Raw genomic sequence first — 20,035 nt, 5'->3', positions numbered from 1 at the left:
CTTTAGTCCCATTGGCTTAGTCACACTTGCTCCCATCCAACTTGGCAAAAATGCCTGCACTGCTTGGCCACTTGCTCCTGTCATCTGGCATTTAAATGTGGGCTGAATCTCTCCTTAGTAACATTCAGGGCCACGGAGATGCTTTGGTTCCAGGCTTCAAACATGTGTTCCAGACGGCAAACGCTCTAATGTAGGTTGAGATTCCACAGACCCATCCATTCATGGGGCCCTCACACCAGTTAAGGTGAATCTTCTAGAGCTTTCAGTGATACAAAGATCCACTGCAGCATGTGTGCCATAGGTTTATCAGCACTGCCAATGCAGCAGCATCAGAGCTGTTCGCAGGCAGCCCCAGTAGGGTGTTGTTTCCAGGACAGGTCCTCACCATGCCTGGGACCGTGAGACCCAAAGCCAAGTTGGGCTGTGGCTAATCTGTTTCTGCCATCCTCCAGCAAGCCTACTTTGAGCAAGAGCATTAACCAAACAGCTGAGGTTCAGTGTCCCTGTCTTCACAATGGGGACAGTACCTGTTTTCTATCCACTTGGAAAGCTCATTGAGTATGAAGGTGTTTTCTAAATTGCAATCTACTATACACATTTTCAAACATGTACTTCTCTCTAGAATCTCATAATAGCTTCAAAATTCTAATCTGAGTTAAACCCATTTGGGGTGAAGTCAACAGGATTGGATTTAAAAGATCTCCTCCCATAAGAAAACAGCAGGCTGTAGCTCCCAAGAACTAATAAATATTTCCCAGATATCAGATATATGCTCTATGAACAATGCACAGTAAGTGAAGACATGGTCCCTAACTTTAGGAATAAGATTTGGGATAAACACAAGATACCTGATAATGAAGTGAGAGAGGCAGCACGGGAGCTCAGGAGCGGAAGTTGCTGTGAGGGCTAGAGAAAACGGGTTGCTTCATGAATAATACATGCGGTAGGTTCTACTGTTTGTGTCTATAGCAGAACTCTTTCTTTAGGGGCAGTTAGTCTTTTGGGGCTGCTATAACAAAATATCTTAGAATGCATAATTTATGGACAGCACACATGTATTTCTTACAGTTTTAGAGGCTGGGAAATCCACGATCAAGATGCCAGCAGGTTCAATGTCTGGTGAAGGCTTGGTATCTGCCTAGTAATTTGTGCCTCACATGGTAGAAGGTCCAAACATGTCCCTCTGGCTTATTTTGTAATAGCACTAGTCCAATCTATAGGACAAAGCCCTCATGAGCTAATCATCTTCTGAGGTCCCCACCTCTTAACGTGATCTTTGTGGCTTAGGTTTCAGCATAGGACTGTTGGGGAGACACATTCAGAACCTAGGAAGGGGAGTTGACCTCCACTTACCATGTGGGTCCGTGGGTTTGCTGGTCAAAAGGCTGTACCTTCTGGCTTCAAATGTAGGCATGTCCTCTGAGCTAAGCCATCATAGTGTCCCATATAGAACAATAGGATGGTACACAATCCAAATCAGGCCAATGAAAACTCTGCCCCAGGATATTATAAATGTAGAGTAAGGGAGGAGACACTCTCTTGTGGGTTATTTATAAGAGAGGGTGTTGTAAGTAGGGACTTCTCAGAGGCCTGTGCCAGCCCCTTCAGTGTGGAGGAAGGGTGTCTGTAATTCCAAGGCATCCTGAGGTGACAGTGGACATGAGAAGAGGAATCGCATAGCATGGTTTGAGTCTTTGGCATCCCTAAGGCAAGGCCTCCTGCTTTTTGTGGAACCAGATTTCCCTCTGCACTCACAGAAGCCTGGTTTGGATTTCCCTCCATTTGAACCAAAAGTCTAAACAGGGAGTAGGATTTGAGTTGTATCTTTTAAAAATGGGTAGGATTTTGATATGCTCTGGGAAGAAGGCAGGCTATTCTAGGCAAGCAGAGCTACTTTAATGGAGGTCCAGAGAGGAAAAATGAGCCTAATATGTATGGACAATCTGAGAAACTCAGCCAGAATGGAGCGATTTAGAAAGGAGAAAGTTGGTATCACAAAGTTAGGTGGGGCCAAGCAGCATGGCACACACTTGTAGTTCCAGCACTTGGGGCGACTAAGGCAGGAGGATTGCAAGTTCGAGCCCAGTTTGGGTAACTTGGATGTAGCTCAGTATGATTACTGTGGGTTCAAGCCTCCAGCACCACAAAAAAACCTAAACCCAACACAAAACAAAAATCACATCAGATAGACTATTAAAGGAGAGGCAAGTTTGAGAGTTTTTTTAAATCTAGGTAAGAGTTAAGGCTTGATTAGGAAGAAACAAAGTTTTAAACTTTTTTTTTTTTTAAGAACAACTATATTTATTTAATGGTAACTTTAAAAAAAAGTCTGTTGTATTAAGTCTTCTCAGGCTGCCATGACAAAATCCTACAGATTGGCTGGGAAATTAAGAGATATCTATTTTCTCACAGTTTTGGAGGATCAAATTTGGCAAATTTCGTTTCTGGTGAGGGCTCCCTTCCTGGCTTGTAGTGGTGCCTTCTCCATGGGCTATCAGATGGCCTTTCACTCATGCCGTTTGGGAGCACTTGGTATCTCAGCCTGTACTGTAAGGGAAACCAGTTCTATCAGAGTGAAGCCACACTCTTATGTTAAAACTTATTTATTCTTAACTAACTCCATAAAGGCCTATCTCCAATTCACAGTCGCACTGGGGGCTGAGACTTAACATGTAATGTGAACAGGGTAGCACAATTCAGTCCATGATGTCTATCAAAAGTAAGAGCAGGAGAAAATGAAGGTCATGGGGACATCATACACAACTGAATCATACACAACTGCACGCACACACACACACTTGCATGCATATACACATCAGGGAGGGCAAAAACCATCCCAAGTACTTAGAAGAAAAACCCAACCAAGTCTAGTCATGTTGAAATATGCATATCCAAGACCAGCACTTCCACTTTGAGTTTGAAAAGACTTTTGCACCTGTACAGCATGAAGTTCATTCTAAAATGACTATTACAGTATTATTGTTTTTTTCTCTATGGTATTGGGGATTGAACCTGGGAGTGCTCTTCCACTGAACTGTATCCTCAGACCTTTTTAGTTTTTTGTTTGAGACAGGGTCTCACTACATCGCACAGGCTGGCCTTGAACTTGCAATACTTCAGCTTCAGTCTCCCAAATAGCTGGGATGACAGACATGTGCCACCATGACTGGCTATAGTATTATTTTTAAGATAAAAAAATTAGGAGCAACTTCAATACTAATCAAAAGGTAAAACAAAATAAATTTTAGTATATTTACACAATCAACCTTAGATAGCCATGGAAGTGAAAAAATCTAGAAATACATATGTAAAACTTTGAGTAAATTTAAAAGGTAATAATGTTGAGCAAAAACAAAATCAAGATAATAAGGATAATAAGTCAGAGGAGGGCTGGAGCTGGCTCACACCTATTGGGGTTATCTCTTTCCAGCTCCTGTTCCTTAACTTTAGGTGGTAGGTTGAAAGTGGCTATGGTGAAAGTGTTTACACTAGGGAAATCGGCAGACACTTGAACCCAAGTCTCCCCCACCCCAAGAGTCATTTGTTAAATACTTACCAGGATATCACTGGATAGTATGTTTATGAATATTAAAGTATTTAAAACAACACACCATATACGGACTAGCATTTGGAAACAATACATACCAGATATAGATAACTTCTTCAGAGGAAACAGAGGAATGCAATTAGGGAGGGATACACAAGAGCTGCAAGTAAATTTGAAATGTTTTATTTCTTAAGCAGGGCACACGTGTTAGTTATTGTATACTCTGTACTTCTTATTTTCTGAAATATCTAGCAAGTCAGTGACATACAGGAGCCAGTTCTCCACAGAGCACGTGGGTGAGGAAGGGCAGGAGCTAGACATGGTGTCCGTCCTTGTGCCACCTGCTATCTCTGCTATCTCTGCAGCAAGGCTAGATCTTTGCACTCAGATTTGCCCACAGGGAGTTCCGGACGAATTTGTGGTATCTCTGGCGTTGCATGCAGTGTCACATTTAGTTCTGAGGTTCTTCAGAGACAGTAATAAAACAGTGAAGAGGTGAGAGAATCTGAGGGGGGTGCCTTCACGTGGGGAACATGCTCCTTTCCAGAGGATTCAGCTCTCTCTCACCTCTGTAGACTGCCCAGCAGGCAGCGGGTATTTTTGGTTACAGGCAACAAACAGAGGATATACAGTACAGGTGTATATTTTTCACCAGCTTGGGTCAGAAAGAGAGCTCAGGTTCTTCTAGAAAGCGGTGAGTAGGGAATGTTAAGGACAGACCCACAGTTACCACCAGTCAGGAAATGTTGGCAGGGAGTGGCTTTGTTCCTAAGGAAAGATCTAGCCCTTCTACTGGGGATTCTGCCATGTTTTCATTCTGAGGTGAGGTGGTGTAAATTACCCTGTGTCATTTACATAGCCCCTTCCTCTTGAGGCAAGTTCATATAGCATTTATGGACTGGTCTGGATTGTGTATCTCTACCTGATCTCCCTTCACCCTTTCCTACTGAGATACTTATAGCATGCTAAGCATACCAGGCCTGTTCTGCACACACTGTTCTCTTAGCCTGGAACACTCCACCTTCCAACAGCCCTTCTATGTGTTTAAGCTCTTTCTGTGGGAAAACTTTCCTCCCAGCCCTCTGCAGGAGCAGAGTTTCTCTGTCTTCTAGTACATGCCTTCATCTTTTCACACACAGCATGTCCAGGACTGACCTCCTTCCAGAGAAGTATCCTGTGTTACTGTCCCAGGCTCAGCACAACCTGGCAGAGATGTTAAATAGATGTTTACTAACCAAGAAAGGAACGAGAGAGGAAAAGAGTGAACAAAATAAAACAAGGCCTAACTCTTCACTTCTCATGACATCTTCTCCTTTAGTCACTCTTCCTCTGTCGAACTGTCTGCTAACATCATGCAGAGTTCAACTGTACACAGAGAAGCAAGGCAAGAACAGAGGCGAGGGTGCCAGATAGGAAACAGACACTAGTCAAAAACACAAAAGGCACAATTGCATACTTTTGTGAAACTTCATTTTACCCCAGTGTGGTTTGTGGGAGATAAACCACCCAATATACAAAGGCTCAAGGTGCATAGAAGACAAGGGTCAGGGGTGACAACAAAGCTCATGGTCCCCGCTTCCCCCTCAGCTGTGAGCCTCTTCTGCTCCTTCTGTGTGTGTTGCCTGACTTGGTCTACAGTCTCCTGAATCACTGTCAATAGCCAACTATTTCATGTGTGTTAAGCCTTGAATTCTGTTCTGAGTACAACTATGGTAGGTTCCACTAATTAATTAAATTGTACTTCATAGACTTGGAGTCAGGTCTCTTGCATACAAGATGCAAATTTATGCAACATATGCAAATCACTCATGTTCTCAAATTCCATGAACAAAATCTGGTAGCCTTGAGATAAAAAAAACCCCTGCCAAGCATCATCTCTCCTAATTATTGCTTAATTTCCCCCCCTTGAACATTGAACTAACACTTTCAGGCTTGGCAGAAACTGGAAGAAACACAATGAAAGCTGGTTAATAAACAGGAAGTTCCTTAAGGGCAAAGACCCTGTAAGCTATTTATTTTATGTTCTCCAGAAGCTCCTAATATACTATGAGCACAGTCTTGCACAGGGTATATATTAGTCTTGACGACTAAATTATGGACAGTTGAGATGAACCAAAGTTGAAAGCCCTGCAAGCTTTGCAAAATACTATGGCATTTAAGACTAGAAACAGGAAAATTATGTGCCGTGGCTATTTCATGGAATTATTTTAAAAATTAATTCAAATTAAATAAAATTTTAAAATTCAGTTCTCAGACTAGCCACATTTCAAATGTCTCACAGCTACATGTGGCTGTCTTATCACGCACCAAAGATACCGAATATTTCCATTGTTACGCAGAATCTGTCAGGCAGCACCGATCTAGACACTTGCTACACGAGCTCTGGTCCTGGGACAGCAGGACAGCAACATGTGGAGCTTCCCGACAATGCAGGATCTCAGGCTGCATTACAGACCACTGAGTCAGGATCTAGATCTTAACAAAATCTTCACTTAATTCACCTGCATTTCAATGTGAGAGGCACAAGGTGAACACTTAATTCAGCTGCATTTCAATGTGACAGAGGGACAAGAGAAGAACTCAGCAAGAATATGGAGTCAGAGATCAGAGCTACATGGCTGCAGTCAAGGAACACCTAGGAATGCCAGCCAGCCAACAGAAGGTAGGAAGAGGCAAGGAAGTAGTTACTTCTCTGTTTTAGAGAGTGCATGACCCTGCTGTCAACTTGATCTCAGACTTTTAGCCTCCACATGCATTGTGGGAATTTTTAAAGGCAGTCCTAAGAGACAAATACACCTACTGAATGAGAAACTTTCATAGTTGGGGTCCAACATTCTGTGTTTCATAAGCACTGTAGGTGATTTTCATGAATGTTTATAAATTTGAGAACCTTTGTGTTACGCCATAGAAATAACTGTTCAAATGTGCAGAATTTGAAATAACTGTTCTCAAATGTGCAGAATTCCCTCTTTCCTTCCTTCTTTTCTTCTCCTTTCTTTCTTTTTTCTTCTGGTTTTCTAGATGGGCTCTTGCTATGTTGCCCAAGCTGGTCTTTGACTCCTGGGCTCAAGCAATTCTCCTTCCAAAGCCTCACAATTAGCTGGGATTATAGGCACGTGCCACTGCGCTCAGCCAGCATTCCATTTTAAAGCATGTCTGAAAGATAGTTATCCAGTTTGTTCACAAATACTTCCAATGGTAGGGTTTGCATTACTAGCATAGCAGCCATCTCTATGATTGTCCCTGTGAAAATGCCTGCCCTAGGAACTTTATGAATATCTGAGATACGTATGTACTGTATATATAACTGATGACACCAAATGTATTGCTATTAAATTCTACATTTCCTCTGTGGAACACAGTTCTCAGAATTCTCCAGGTTCTGACTTGATTTTGAGGCACTTGTTGAGGCTTTTAGGGGTAGTAATTATGCCCATACTGATTATAAATTAATCAGAAATAGACACAGATGATGATCAAAAGATCAGACTTATTTCCAATAAACACAGACAGAATTTGAACTATAGCCTTAAGATCCTTCCTACTATTCCCTGGTGAATCTAATTTATCTGGCATAGTTACAGAGACGCAAGACAGCTCAATCTACACTTCTGAGAGGTATCGACGATGAACTACGGCTGTTACCACAGAGAGGGAGACTCTACCGTGGGGAGAGATCAGGTTTTCTGAAAGAGAAAAGCAAAGCCACCTAACTTCACTTGCTAGGAGCTCATCCACCCAAGAAGACGTTGCTTCTCCCAGGATTGCCTATTTAGAACCCGTTCCCACTATTTTCCTCCTTTGGGGCTGAGGATATAGCTCAATTCCACAAGCGCCTGCCTGGCAAGCTCAAGGTCCCGAGTTTGATTTTGGATACCAAAAAAAAACAAACAAAACTATTTTCCTCCTTTCAAACAGAGCTCTGATGCTATTGATACCCTCCTTCATTGTTGCCAAGTATCTCAAAGCCCACACTATCCAGCCTCAGCTCAAGCCTGTAACAGCAGTGCCAATCTCCTTGCAAGTGATTGGCTCCTGAATTTCAGCTTCAGCCAATCAGTGCCTGTCATTACTCAATAGTCTGCTCTATAACGAGGGTGGCCCAATACTAACCGCCGTTAGCAGACCGAGATGAGAACTTGGTCTCATATGTTAATTATAACATATTTGTTCTACCTTTGCATTTTGTCATTATTATCAAATATCGTAATTTTCCTATAATTAACGCCAGTTATGTTACTCTCTCTTCCTTTACAGCTAAAATAATTCTTATCAATAAAATACTCAAATACTGTTCCTTCAGGCTAGTAGAAGTCACCTCATGAAATCTGAAGAAATTAGACTAAGTCTGCATGCATCAGTGCTCCAGTCTTATGTGTTAATGCTGCTTTTAAGGTATGTGCCCTTAATTTCATAGATTACTGCAGGAACTGAGCCACCAAGACCCAATATGATACCTGCCACAGAATATAAGCAAAACAATCATTTGTTGAACAAATACAGTTGGAAACTAAATTATAATTTTTAGCAGATGCATAATAATTGTTTTATATGAGGTTCAGATAAACCAAAACCCCTAAAATGGTTTACATAAATTGATGTCAAAACTGTTTGTCTGGACCTTGTGTCTGGGTCACTGTGTGTCAACAGAGTTAAAAAAGTTTCTTTTTAAACCAAACTAAAGGTGTAATTTAGTGCCAGAGATATAGCTCAGCAGCTCAGAGCCTGCAAGGTCCCGCGTTCAATTCCAAGTACCCCCCCTCCCGCCCGCCAAAAGGTAAAATTTATTGCTGTTCAGTTGCATCTAGGAGATTCCAGCCTAGGTTGCACTTAGTTAAAATAACTCTTGTGTTTTTTGAGACCGGATCTCCCTATATAGTTGAGGCTGGCTTTGTACTCACTATGTAGCTCAGGCTGGCCTCAAACCTGAAGCAATCTTCCTGTCTCAGCCTCCTGAGTGCTGAGATTACAGGTATGTGCCACCATGCTTAAGAGTTTACATATCTTTAGTTTCCACGATTCCCACATTTCCCCTTTTGTGAAAATCAGATTCTTTCCCCGCTATCTTGAAGCCATTCCTTTGAGACAAATTTTGCTGAGCTTGTCCACTGTGGTGGATGAATGACACTTGAATTTTCTTCAGCCCTACGGAGTATAATTCCCAAGGTCAGGAGACAAACTCAGAATCAACCAGGTGAACTCTTACCAAATCACACATCTTTGGGTAAATTAAGCTATGGCAGTTGTCCCTCAAAGTTTTCAGCCATCAAGATACATGGCAGGTTATTTTGCTAGAGTACTTGGCTCTGGGCCACTGTCATAACTGTAAGTAGCATGAGCCTCCATGCACCACACGTGCCAACTGCCTAATGGCTCCACCCCCGCTGTGTACTTCGTGTTCTAGCTTCTATCTCACCACAGTGACAATGACTTCTCTGTCTTTAAGAAAAGATGTTGAAAAAAAAGTTACCTTCCAGTGTAACAAAAGAAAAAAACATCTAAGAGAAGATGGCATTCTTGAATTTAGAAATTTGTGGCAGCCTTGAATGAAATGCCTCCTGACTGTCAGGGGGTGTATATACTTGGTAGTATAATGATTTATTAAGGTATTGATCTGTGTCATATATTTTGTGATTTTTATCCTTCCATCATTCCAAGAAGGTGCTGGACCTTTGCTTGGCAGAAGCTGAAGCAATTTTGATATAGGGGAAATGCTAGATGTCAAATACGCTGAGTGTCTGTCCCCTGAAGCTGAAGAAGGAATTTTAAGGAACAATGGAGGTTGAGTAGGAAAATTTATTGGAGAAAAGGAGTGGGGAATAGGAATGGGGGAACAGGGAATAGGAATATCTCTTGAAGGAAAGGAGGGGTCCCAAGTGGGTTGCCAACAAACCCACCTCTCAGAGCAAAATCATGAGGCAGGTACAACAGGGTCAAAATCATGATCAACCCATAAGATTGCAAGTATAGTTGCTTAAGTAATATTGATCAGTGGTACCAAGGGGACATGGGTGACATCCTTACCCTTAGACGATAATGTATAGTCTTAGTCTTGTCTTTAGTCCTAGTCTTAGTGGTTTTAGTCTTAGTCTTCTAAGTAGGAGAGGACGGTCCACCCCTAATGAGATAATGTGGGACCCCTAAAGGGTGATACCAAAGTACCAGAGCCCTAGGACGTGCAAAGCCTGGATCCTGGAGTTACTGCTTGGTGGAGAGCTGCCCAGAATCGCCTCCTGGCCATTAGAGTTTTTGTGAGTAAGGAACAAATTACCTGCCACGACAATGTAATTTAGAGGATTTTGGGTTTTTTCCCTTTGCACAGAATTAGCTTTAATTGCCTGGCTAGTTCACATGTCTTACCCTCCTTTTCCATGCACCACACGTGCCTCCCAAGTGCTTCCAGGAGGAGAGACGACCCGGTAATACCTGAGATTGAATTTCAGTCGGACTCTGAGAAGCTTTTCATTTGCTTGGAAGAATAGAAATTATTTGAAACAAAATAACATTGTAGACTAGGAATTTTATCTCATTTCTCCATCTGAAAAGGCATAAAGTGAGGAATTCTGGCTTCTCTAACAGGCAAGGTCCTCAGCACAAACTTCGTGTGTGTGGCTGTTCCCATTTTAGCTTCCTGGCCACCTGTCCGCCACCCTTTAATCTGAGACCTTCCAGGGGTGGCCAGGAGTCTAGGGCGGCAAACAGGTAAGCTTTTCTTTCAGGACTTTTGCTCCTTCAGGCCATTAATTAGATTGAAATTTCTACTTCAGCTGTTCTGCTCGTCTCTAGCTAATGCTGTCGCCTGAAATACTGCCCACCACACATGAGCTTTGACAGCAAGAGCCGCTCAAAAGCCTCTCCACGCCTCTGTTCCAGGAATAACCCAAGGGAAGGGTTGCTAACTGTGAGAGTTAAGTGGTGAAGCCCTCTCTGTCCACCGCTTCAAAAGCGTAACTGCCATCGTCCGCCTTATTTTGTATTATAGCTGCTCTTTGTCAATGAAAAGTCCCAGCTCTCTATTCATTATAAAGAAGAAAGAGCTTTTTAAGTGTGAGATGCTAAGCCCAGAAGGGAACAGAGCTATTTTTAAAGAAGGCTTCAACTCTGAGCTGTTCCACGGGGCCAGCCTGCCAGTGAGGCAGGTCTTCCAGGGAGGCCGAGGCAGTGGCAGCTCCCTCAAGGGGGAGTCAGGAAGGAAGCTCCTGGGGTGGCAGAGAACCCGCTCAGGCCACAGATAGCCCCGCTGGCTCCTCACCTGCTCTTCCAGACAGAGCCACAACGGGCCAGGCCGGGGGAGGACGTTTCATTCTCGCCTGCTCCAGGTTTCTCACATCCACTTCCTCCACAGAGGAAACAAGCTGCTCGTTCCGGTCTCGGGACACGGGGAGGAGGGGCCTGGGTGTCCTCTCCTATCTTCGTCAAGCCATATGCAACTGGCAGCCACCACGCTTCTCCGCAGGAAGAGGATAATCAGAGCTGGATTCCCGAATGAGAGGAGGAGCACGCAGAGCCGCCCGCCTCCTGTCCAATTGCAGTGAAATCCACCCAGGGTGGAGCTGGCCAGAGCTGTTTCGAAGTCGCGGAGACCGGGTCCCGGAGTCAGGCTTAGGAACGCGGTTGCTGGTTCGAGGCCCACGCCCTCCCCGAGGGAGCAGTGAGGATCATGGCTCTTTCCTCTCCGCATGGTCACCTGTCACTCTGCGGGTGATCACTGTTCTGAAGTTGGCCAGATGTGCGTTTTCCTGTCGTTCAAGGTCGTAACACGGCGCCGCTGGATGCCGGAGAAGACACTGAAAGCTGATAGAAACCACTCAAGGCTCAAGAGAACTGAGACGTTGTTTCCAACCCTCCCGTTTGATTCAGCTTCTCCACCAGAGCCGAGGGGCGGGGAAGTAAGGCAGTTCCACCGGGAGTAAGGTAAAAACCATGTATGTGTACCAATATAGTGAGAGAACCGAAGGGACCGCAAATGTTACACCAGAGTAGTTGAAGGAAACAGAAACTGACTTGATTACAATACATCTTGTACCACAGAGAATTTATGAGAGCCTGTAGAGACACAGTTCAGTAAAAGTGTTTTTTTATTTTTAAGAAAAAAATTTATACCCAGGAAAAATATAGGCAAAATAGGATGATTAGATTTAAAGGAAAAGTTGTGTACATATACAGAAGATAATAAGATTTCATTATAAGATAATAAGATTTCAAAAATGAGGCAGCTAATAAGGCTCTGAGCTTCCAGGAAGCCAAAGGAAAAAGGGAAATATGATCACCAAATTTGCATCTTTCGTGAGGACCCCCCTCACTACCAATTCCTCATTCTTTTTATCATAAGATTCATAAGCATGGGTATTTATCTTCATGCAGAGAATATTTAGGAAGTTTCATTATGGTCTTCTTCAAGTATTTGATGGGCTGCCAAGTACAAAAAGGAAAGATTGCTTTGGGTAATTCCAGATCACAAAACTAGAATCAATGAGTGTAAGTCAGGAGGAACAGATTTTGGTTAAAAATAAAGAACTTTCTAACAATTAGAGTTGTCCATAAATGGAATGAGCTGTCTGGCAAAGAAGTGAGCTCCCTGTTACTGGAAGTGATCAAACAGAGGCTGGCTAACCATCTGTTAAGGATGAGAAGGATTTCTGCATAATGAGAGAATTATGCAACAACATAATATGAGGCTCTTCATGACAGTTTTATTTATAATAGTGGGGGGGGAATAGAATCAACCTAAATGCCCAACAGTAGGGGATTAGTTATTTAGAGTACTTTCTTATGACTTATTTATTTATTTACTGATTTTACAGATATTAAAATAGCAAAGACATGGGGGAAATGCTGGCAATCTACTACATAAAGAAAAACAGAGTCCTAAAATAGTAATATATTGTGAACCATTTTGTGAAGAAAAATTGTGTACAGAAACAATACTAAAGAGAGCACATACATAAAAACATTAATAGTGGTTAGCATTTGCATTTTGGGTGATTTTTCTCCTGTAGGCTTTTCAGGCTTTCCCAAGTTTTCCACTTTAAGTACTTACTGCTTTTATTATTATTTTTTGTTTTTTTTTGTTTTGTTTTTTGAGGCAGGCTGGCCTTGAACTCACTATGTAGCCCAGGTTGACCTCAAACTCACAGCGATCCTCCTGCCTCAGCCTCCCGAGTGTTGGGATAACAGGCATGCACCTGTAAAAAGAAAGACAAAAGTAAAAAAGAAAAATACAAAAATAAAAACAAACAGCCCTTCATTAGTCCATAGTTTTAACTAAAATGGTCCATGTTTTTCAAGTTTAATACTATATCCTATGGTTTTATTTTAAACTTGGGTTGACTTCTCTCTCTTTTTTTGTTTTTGTTTTTGAGATAAGGTCTCACTCTGTAGTTCAGGCTGGACTTGAACTTGTGGCATTCTTCCTGCCTCAGACTCTCATGTCAGACCCTCCACTCCCATCCTATGGTGGGATTACAGGCATGAGATAGTAAGATTGCTGGCTTTTTTCTCTTATAAACTATAAATACCTTTCTAACAAAGAAATATTGGCTTAAATTACAGGTTTTAGATACAACCGAATCCCTTTCTGCTTGCTAGGCCACTTTCATCTGAAGTCCCATTGCACTTGATCTTGGGCTCAGTGACGATGTCTCTTGGGAAACACATGGGATAAAAATGTGAAGGTCTGTGCACAGGGGCTGGAGGTTTAGCTCGGCAGTAGGGCATCTGCCTAGCAAGTGCGAGGCCCTGGGTTTGATCCCTAGCACCAAATAAATGCACAATGAAGTAGAAAGAGCTCAAAAATTGGAATCAGACACAACGGGGTCTCAAATTTAGGCCCTGCTACATATGGACTTAACTTCCTCAACTTCGATGTGGAATAATAGCAACAGCTGAGATTTAAGGACGATTCTATACACCAGTCACTGTTTAAGGGTCTGACATGCAGTGGAATTCTGCTAACAATCATCTAAGGTGAACTTTTTATTTTTCATGGTACAGGAGATTGAACCCAGGACCTTGTACATACTAGGCAAGTGCTCTTCAAGTGAGCTATCCCCCTAGGTGTTCTTTATTTTTAAACAAAGCCTCACTAAGTTACCCAGGCTGGCCTTGAACTTGCAATCCTTCTGCCTCTGCCTCTTGAGTAACGGCGATTACAGGTACACACCACTACTTCCTGGCTGAGAGGAATTCTAGTATCCTTATTTTTTCAGATGATAAAAATAAAGCAGAAAGAATTTAAATTATTTTGAAGTCCATACAGTGAGAAACTGGTGGACAGAAAATTCAAACCCAGACAGTCTAACATTAGGATCTATAGTGCTGAGCTCAATACCACCCTGCCTTACAGAGCTGTGGAAGGGGAGAAGAAATTATTATGTGTAAAGTGCCTAGCAGAAAGTGGGCAGTCAGTATGTTAGTTTCCTTTCTAAACGCTTCCATCACTCTCTGGGCCCAGAAAGAAGTTTGATTACCTTCCCCACAGTGTTCTCTCTCACACTGGAGAAGCGTGGCTGGATGGTAGGTAGTTTCACCATGAGGGCTCCATCAGTAACCCTCATGTTAAGTCAGGAATATTAGAAATCGTGTTCTACAGGACTCCATTCTGGTCTGATCCTTTAATATTTCATCAATGATTTACATGGATAGAACAGAAAATAAGCTCCTAGAGCTGACAGATGATAGCATGCTGTTAGCAGATGACACCCATCGTCAGCGAGGAAGGCGAGCATCCAGGACAGGATTAGAATTCCAAATGGTCTGGCAAGATGGAGAAGAGGTGGAGGGAAAAAGAATGAACTTCATTAGTAACGAGCACAGAGCAATGCGATTATTAAGAGGGCAAACGGACGATTTCGGCACAGCAAGGGCAGCGACTAACGATGAATTCTTGTCCCGGAAAGAGCTAATGGTGGAAATTGTTCAGAACTGGAAAGGAGACAGAAAGTCAAGTACGATTCTGGAAATGTACTGACAAAGAAGACTATGTTGGAATGAATCAATTTTCCCATTATATACTGTGTTTTAAAGCCCTTTTTTGAATGCTTTTTCCCCCTCTCTCAATATTGTTCTGGATGTCTTGGAAAAGGCACAGAGAAAGCAGAAGAAATCTTTATGGCTGCAAAGTATAAAATGACATCCCTTCATTGAAGAAAGCAAGTCCACTGCTGATGATTCATTTAAGAATTATTTACTGAGCATCATTTAGGTGCTAGCCTTTGTGCTGAGTGCTGGGGAACAAAAACTATTAAGACCTGTGTTGTTCCCTTGAGTTCTGAGATAAAAGGGTAATCACTTTAAGTCTATGAAAGACTGGTTATTCAGAACAGGACTGAGATCCTTGATATCTATGCCAATCTCCGGCAACTCCTATGGACCTCCCTCCTTCTTCTCCTCTTTCTTCCTACTTCCTCGCTTCCTCCCATTCACGCGTTACCTTTTACAGTCTTCAGATTTGTGACTGGAGCCTACTAGCACAGCATGTTAGCCAGATATTTTTAGTAAAGCCCTATCTGAGACTTTGCCAGGATACCAAGCACCTCTCTCTTTGCATTTCAAGGTATTGCTATAAAATTACCTTTCACCCTCCATATACTCTGCTAAAGTTGCAGGCGAGGAAGTAAGGCTTGGACAGAAAAGAACAGGGCCCAGGGAGATCTGTTTGGCCAGAGGATGTATAGTATGAGTAGTATAATGTTAAGGAATTTGATATTTATCTTGTTGATGACAGCAAGTCAATGAAGGTTTGTGAGAAAGGGAATCAAAGATAAGTTTAGGGATTTAGGAAGAGTAAACTTACCGTAGACACAGTGGGTTATTGGGGAACAGAATGGAGGCAAAGGTACTGATAAGAGATGGTCACTAAATCAACAGAAAAAATAAGTTAGAAGAGACAGAAGATACATGGAAGTGAGAGGTGCTGTTAAGGAAATATCAATAAGATTTAGTGCCTAGGTGAAGAGAGAGAGAGAGAGAGAGAAAGAGAGAGAAAGAGATTAAAAATAATGCATAGATGTCAGACAAGGACTCTGGGAAATAAAAATAACGCTAGCCAGTATGGGGCAGTGGTAAAGTGAAGGTAGTTTGTGGCAAAGGAACTGTGATGGGTTCAGGGCTAGACGGGTTGTGTTTGTGTTGCTGACTTCATTTATAAATAAAAAGCCACCTATCCATCAGGGAGCTAGGAATAGACTTCCTAGGAGATCATCCTCACAGAGGTAATAGTGTGTTTTGGACATCTCCACCTGTATATCCCACTGATAAATCGCACTCTATATGCCAAAGACTGAACGGTACTCTCATTCACACACAGGAATTAACCTGCGGTTCTCTTCAAAGTTAACTGTGCTTGTGAACAACACCGGCCAGCAAACTCAGAGTCACCTCTTGTCGCTGGCACCTTCCCATCTCCCACAGCTAGTCACCAAAAAATAGATTCAAAGATCAAAACATCATGTCCAGTTGACCATAGTTAATGTTTGTTGATTTCTTCTCTTAGCTACCAGATGAATTCTCTCCATTCTCTCTCTCTCTCTCTCTCTCTCTCTCTCTCTCTCTCTCTCTCTCTCTCTTTCTCCTCTCCTCTCCTCCTCTTCTTCTTCCTCTTCTCCTTCTCCTCCCTTCTCCCTCTTCCCTCCTCCGTCCCCTCCCACCCCATGGCTTTTTGGACATTGCACATTCTCAACCCCTTTTAGGTTTTATTTTGAGACAAGTATTTGCTAAGTTTCCCAGGTGGGTCTCAAGTTTCTTTGCCACCCTCCTGACTCAGCCTCCCCTAAGTAGCCAGGATAACAATGTGCTCTAACATGGCTGGCTTCACAGTAGTTTTACAACAGGGTTTCTTGCTATATAAGTGTATTTTCTCACTTCACAGAGGATGGCATTAAAAGTCTTTCTGGAATGAACAAATCTGTCCAACCCAGTCCCTAAGGATTTTTCTATACATCCCATCAAGTGCCTTCCCCTGTCTCCTTGTCTCTCTCCCCTGACTCAAGGTGCAGTGGTGCCCATGGGGCCTTTGTGGACACTGCCATGACTTGGGAATACCCTTTTCCTCTTGCACAGCACATCTTTCAAGTTCTGGCTCCAACTAGTCCCACTGAGTGTTTCTCTGGCCTCCTATTGCTTGCCTCTCTTCCTGTTGCTCTTTGCAAAGTTGCTCTCTTCAACTGCAGAGACAGGAGTATGAAGTGGAGGTTGGGGCATGCCATCAAGATCTAAGCAAAGGATTGTGGGACACAGAGAAGGGAGAAATGCCACTCATGGGAAAAAATGACACTCATGGCTAGTTTTGGTGGACTGGGAAGAATTAGGTTTGCATAACAAATCAGAAAAGATTAATTTGGTTTTCAGCATGTTTTGATTAAGATGCTAGTAATGATTAATATTAAGGTAACTCATTATGGTGAAGTTTACAGAAATGGAAAGGGTAGCTGGATCAGGGAATCATACAGAAGAGGCAGTAATAGCAGGTGCGTAGGGACTGGACAAACAGAGATTGCAAAAGAAGAGCTTGTGGGAGAGGAGAGCAGGGCTGGGGACAGAGCAATCAGCACATGGTCAGTGCCGAAAGTGAGAGGAGGAAACCTCACTGCAAATGAGCTGGAGGAAGCCTGGCCACCAGAGCAAAATTATGTATTTTAGTTTTCCTAAGTTTCTTTTGCCTATAGTCTTTTATGAGAAATATCCAATTTCTGAGATGTTGTGCTTCTGATTTGAGGAAATGCTGGTTTCTCTTTTCAGATCTTTCAATGGTGTGAAAAATTATTTTTTCTTCAAGAAAATCTTTCTTTCCTACCTTGCTCTCTCCCTTCCTTCCTGTTCTAAGGATCGAACTCAGTCTTACAAATGCCAGGCAAGCACTCTGCTATGAGCCACAGCTTTGGAAAGGACCTCTCTTCAGGACAATGATTTTTTGTTGTTTTTATAAGAATTTTTAAAAATAAAATTATTTAAAAACACACATTTGTGCTGGATGTATTTGGGAGACTGAAGCAGGATCACCAGGAATTTGAGGCCACCCTGGGGTACATGGTAAGCTCAAGACCAGCCTGAATTACAGCGCAAGACTCTGTCTAAACAAAACAAAACAAAAGTGCAGTGGTACCTCAGTCATGAGCTTAATTCTTTCCATTCTGGCTGCAAACCGAATTGGCTGATTCTGGCTGATTCTGGCTGCAAACTGAATTGGTCATGAACTGAATCTAATTCAATGATTAGATGCAATGTTGACCTTATAGGGAAATTTGATTCCTCTTATGGGAAAATAGCTAATGCTTGTTTAAAAAATAACCCAAATAACGCACAAATGTAGAGGTAAACATGAAAACCTCCTTCCATAGTCTGTTTAGGACTATATCCTTTTTGATTTTTCAGACTACATACACAATTATATATGAATATACCATTTCTATAAGTGATTTGCCCAGTTTAGACCATCCTTTTCCCATAACAACTGATAGCAATGGACTACCATATTAATAATGGGTACATTTATTCACATACATCGCATTTTACATACACTGCATCCTGGATCCTCGTGCTGATGTTCAGGAGCAAGCAGAGTGTGATTATTGGTGTTTTTGTGTAGAGCTCATTCGTCCAAAGTCTCATTGCTGTTTGTGCTGGATTGAGGTCATTCACCCCAAATGAGTTTATTTTCTGCACGGCTCTACTTCTCATGGGCAATTTCTACAATTAGGTCTTCCCAGTCCATACTAAGATGTTCTACAGAGCATGTTAATTTGAAACTTGGATTAGCTACAATTAAGTATAACCATATAGTTTCCTAGTGGTTTTCTTCACTTGGAAGCAGGGTGATCTGTCAAATGTCTGTATCACATTGAAATGATGACAATGGAAGCCACAATGAAAATGTGATAGGATCCCATACTGATGTCCCTCTATATAATCCAGCCAGTAGGTGATATGGGGGGGTCAGGGCATAGTAAATGTGGTAGAGCACTTCCCTTGCATGCATAGGTATGGGTTTGATCCTTTACACAGATAAAGCTTACAATGGGGATATCCACTACTGGATAACATGCTAATGAAATTTGGGGGCAAGATGTATTATGCTGGAAAGTATATATTCATCTCACAAATCCACAGGTCTTTGGATGAAAAGCAGAAAATGGAAACTCATTTAAAAACTAGCTTCTTGTCTGCTCTTCCATTTCCTATCTTGGCCAGGTCATTTAAAGTCCCAGGTCCCCAAACACCAGGTGACAGCTATAAACTCTCTGTGGACTACACAGGAGGAGCTCTTACTAACAACTAACATTTATTGAGTGCTTACCCTGCTCCAGTTACTCTATTTAGCACTTTGAGATTTTCTTGTTTAATCCTCCCAGTGAAACTCTTAGGGAAGTGTTTCAGCATCCCACTTTCTGAGCAAATTGAGGCTTAGGAAGTTCAAATGAATACAGCTACAGGTTAAAAACTAGTAAGTGGCAAAGCTGAGAGCTGAGCCCAGGAGTAGGAGGAGGAGGCCACGCTCCCCACCTCTCTACTATTCACCTGCTTGCTACATGCTTCACATTGCCACCCTTTTCCTTCCTCCTCTCTCGCAGGTCTGCGGTGTGCTAGGTGATTTTGACTTGCTATAAACTCAGATGCTTCCGGAATAAGAGGGGGTGCTAGTGAGGGATGGTAAACATGAAGGACAGTAAAAGTGTGATCCTCAGTTTATTAGATTCACATGCACAAACACATGCACATGCACACACATGCACATATGCACACACGCGCACACGCACAAACTGACCTTTGGGTTACCTTTTGCACAGAGACAGAAAACCAAATTACTTATCAAGTTAAACAAATCAAACAAAAAAAAGTCATATTGACTCTTTAGAAAGTAAAGAAAGGAAAAAAATACAAAAAAGAAAAAACCAGTTAAAAATAAAATGATAAAGTCAAATGAGTTAAATTTATTTGTTCCTTTTTGTAGTCTGGGTATTGAACCCAGGGCCTCGTGCATGTTGGGGTGGTGCTTTACCACTGAGTTTACTTTGAGACAGGGTCTTATTAAATTGCCCAGTCTGGCCTCAAACACATGATCCTGTTCCTCTTGCCTCAGCCTCTGGAGTAGCTGGGATTACATGCCCAGCTAAAAATAAATTCATTAAAGAGAGTGTGATGTCTAAAAAAAGTACTTACTTCATCTGTCAGCTAGGGAACTTTTTTTTTAAAAAGTTGCAGGCTGGTCTTGAAATTCTGGACTTCTGGAATTAAGGGATTCTCCTGCCTCTGCCTCCAGAGTAGTTGGAACTACAAGCACAAGTCACTGCATTCAGTGGGAATTCTTTTAAGTCTCTAATTAACAATATAGATTCCAGATGGATTACAGCAGTACCTGTAAAAACTTCAGTAAATCTGAAGGAGTTGCTATAAGAGGAGTTAGACTAGAGTGGATCTGCAAATATTCCATCTTGAGTAAGGCAAACTGCAAGCTAAGTTAGATAGAAATCAATATACAGTCAGAGTGGGACT

General features: G+C 42.2%; 1 protein-coding gene across 4 annotated transcripts in view; it reads left to right on the top strand.

Annotated features, from left to right (window-relative positions):
• The first annotated feature begins 3,133 nt into the window (after nt 1-3,133).
• The window catches only part of LOC102012708, a 94,471-nt gene continuing 77,569 nt past the window's right edge, over nt 3,134-20,035 (top strand). For 2 of the 4 annotated variants that reach the window (XR_262508.2, XR_262509.2), the window contains exons 1-2: nt 3,134-6,209; nt 7,805-7,942. The gene's annotated coding sequence lies outside the window, so the exon portion shown is untranslated. Of the gene's footprint in view, nt 6,210-7,804; nt 7,943-10,314; nt 12,631-20,035 lie in introns of those variants that run through there. The other 2 variants (XR_001235814.1, XR_001235813.1) reach the window with 2 other exon arrangements.

The sequence above is a fragment of the Chinchilla lanigera genome, unplaced genomic scaffold, assembly GCF_000276665.1.
Source record: "Chinchilla lanigera isolate Chin_1 unplaced genomic scaffold, ChiLan1.0 scaffold00048, whole genome shotgun sequence".
In the NCBI taxonomy this organism is placed as follows: domain Eukaryota; kingdom Metazoa; phylum Chordata; class Mammalia; order Rodentia; family Chinchillidae; genus Chinchilla; species Chinchilla lanigera.
The sequence above is the reverse complement of the archived record's forward strand: the minus strand, read 5'-3'. Positions and strand labels throughout refer to the sequence as shown.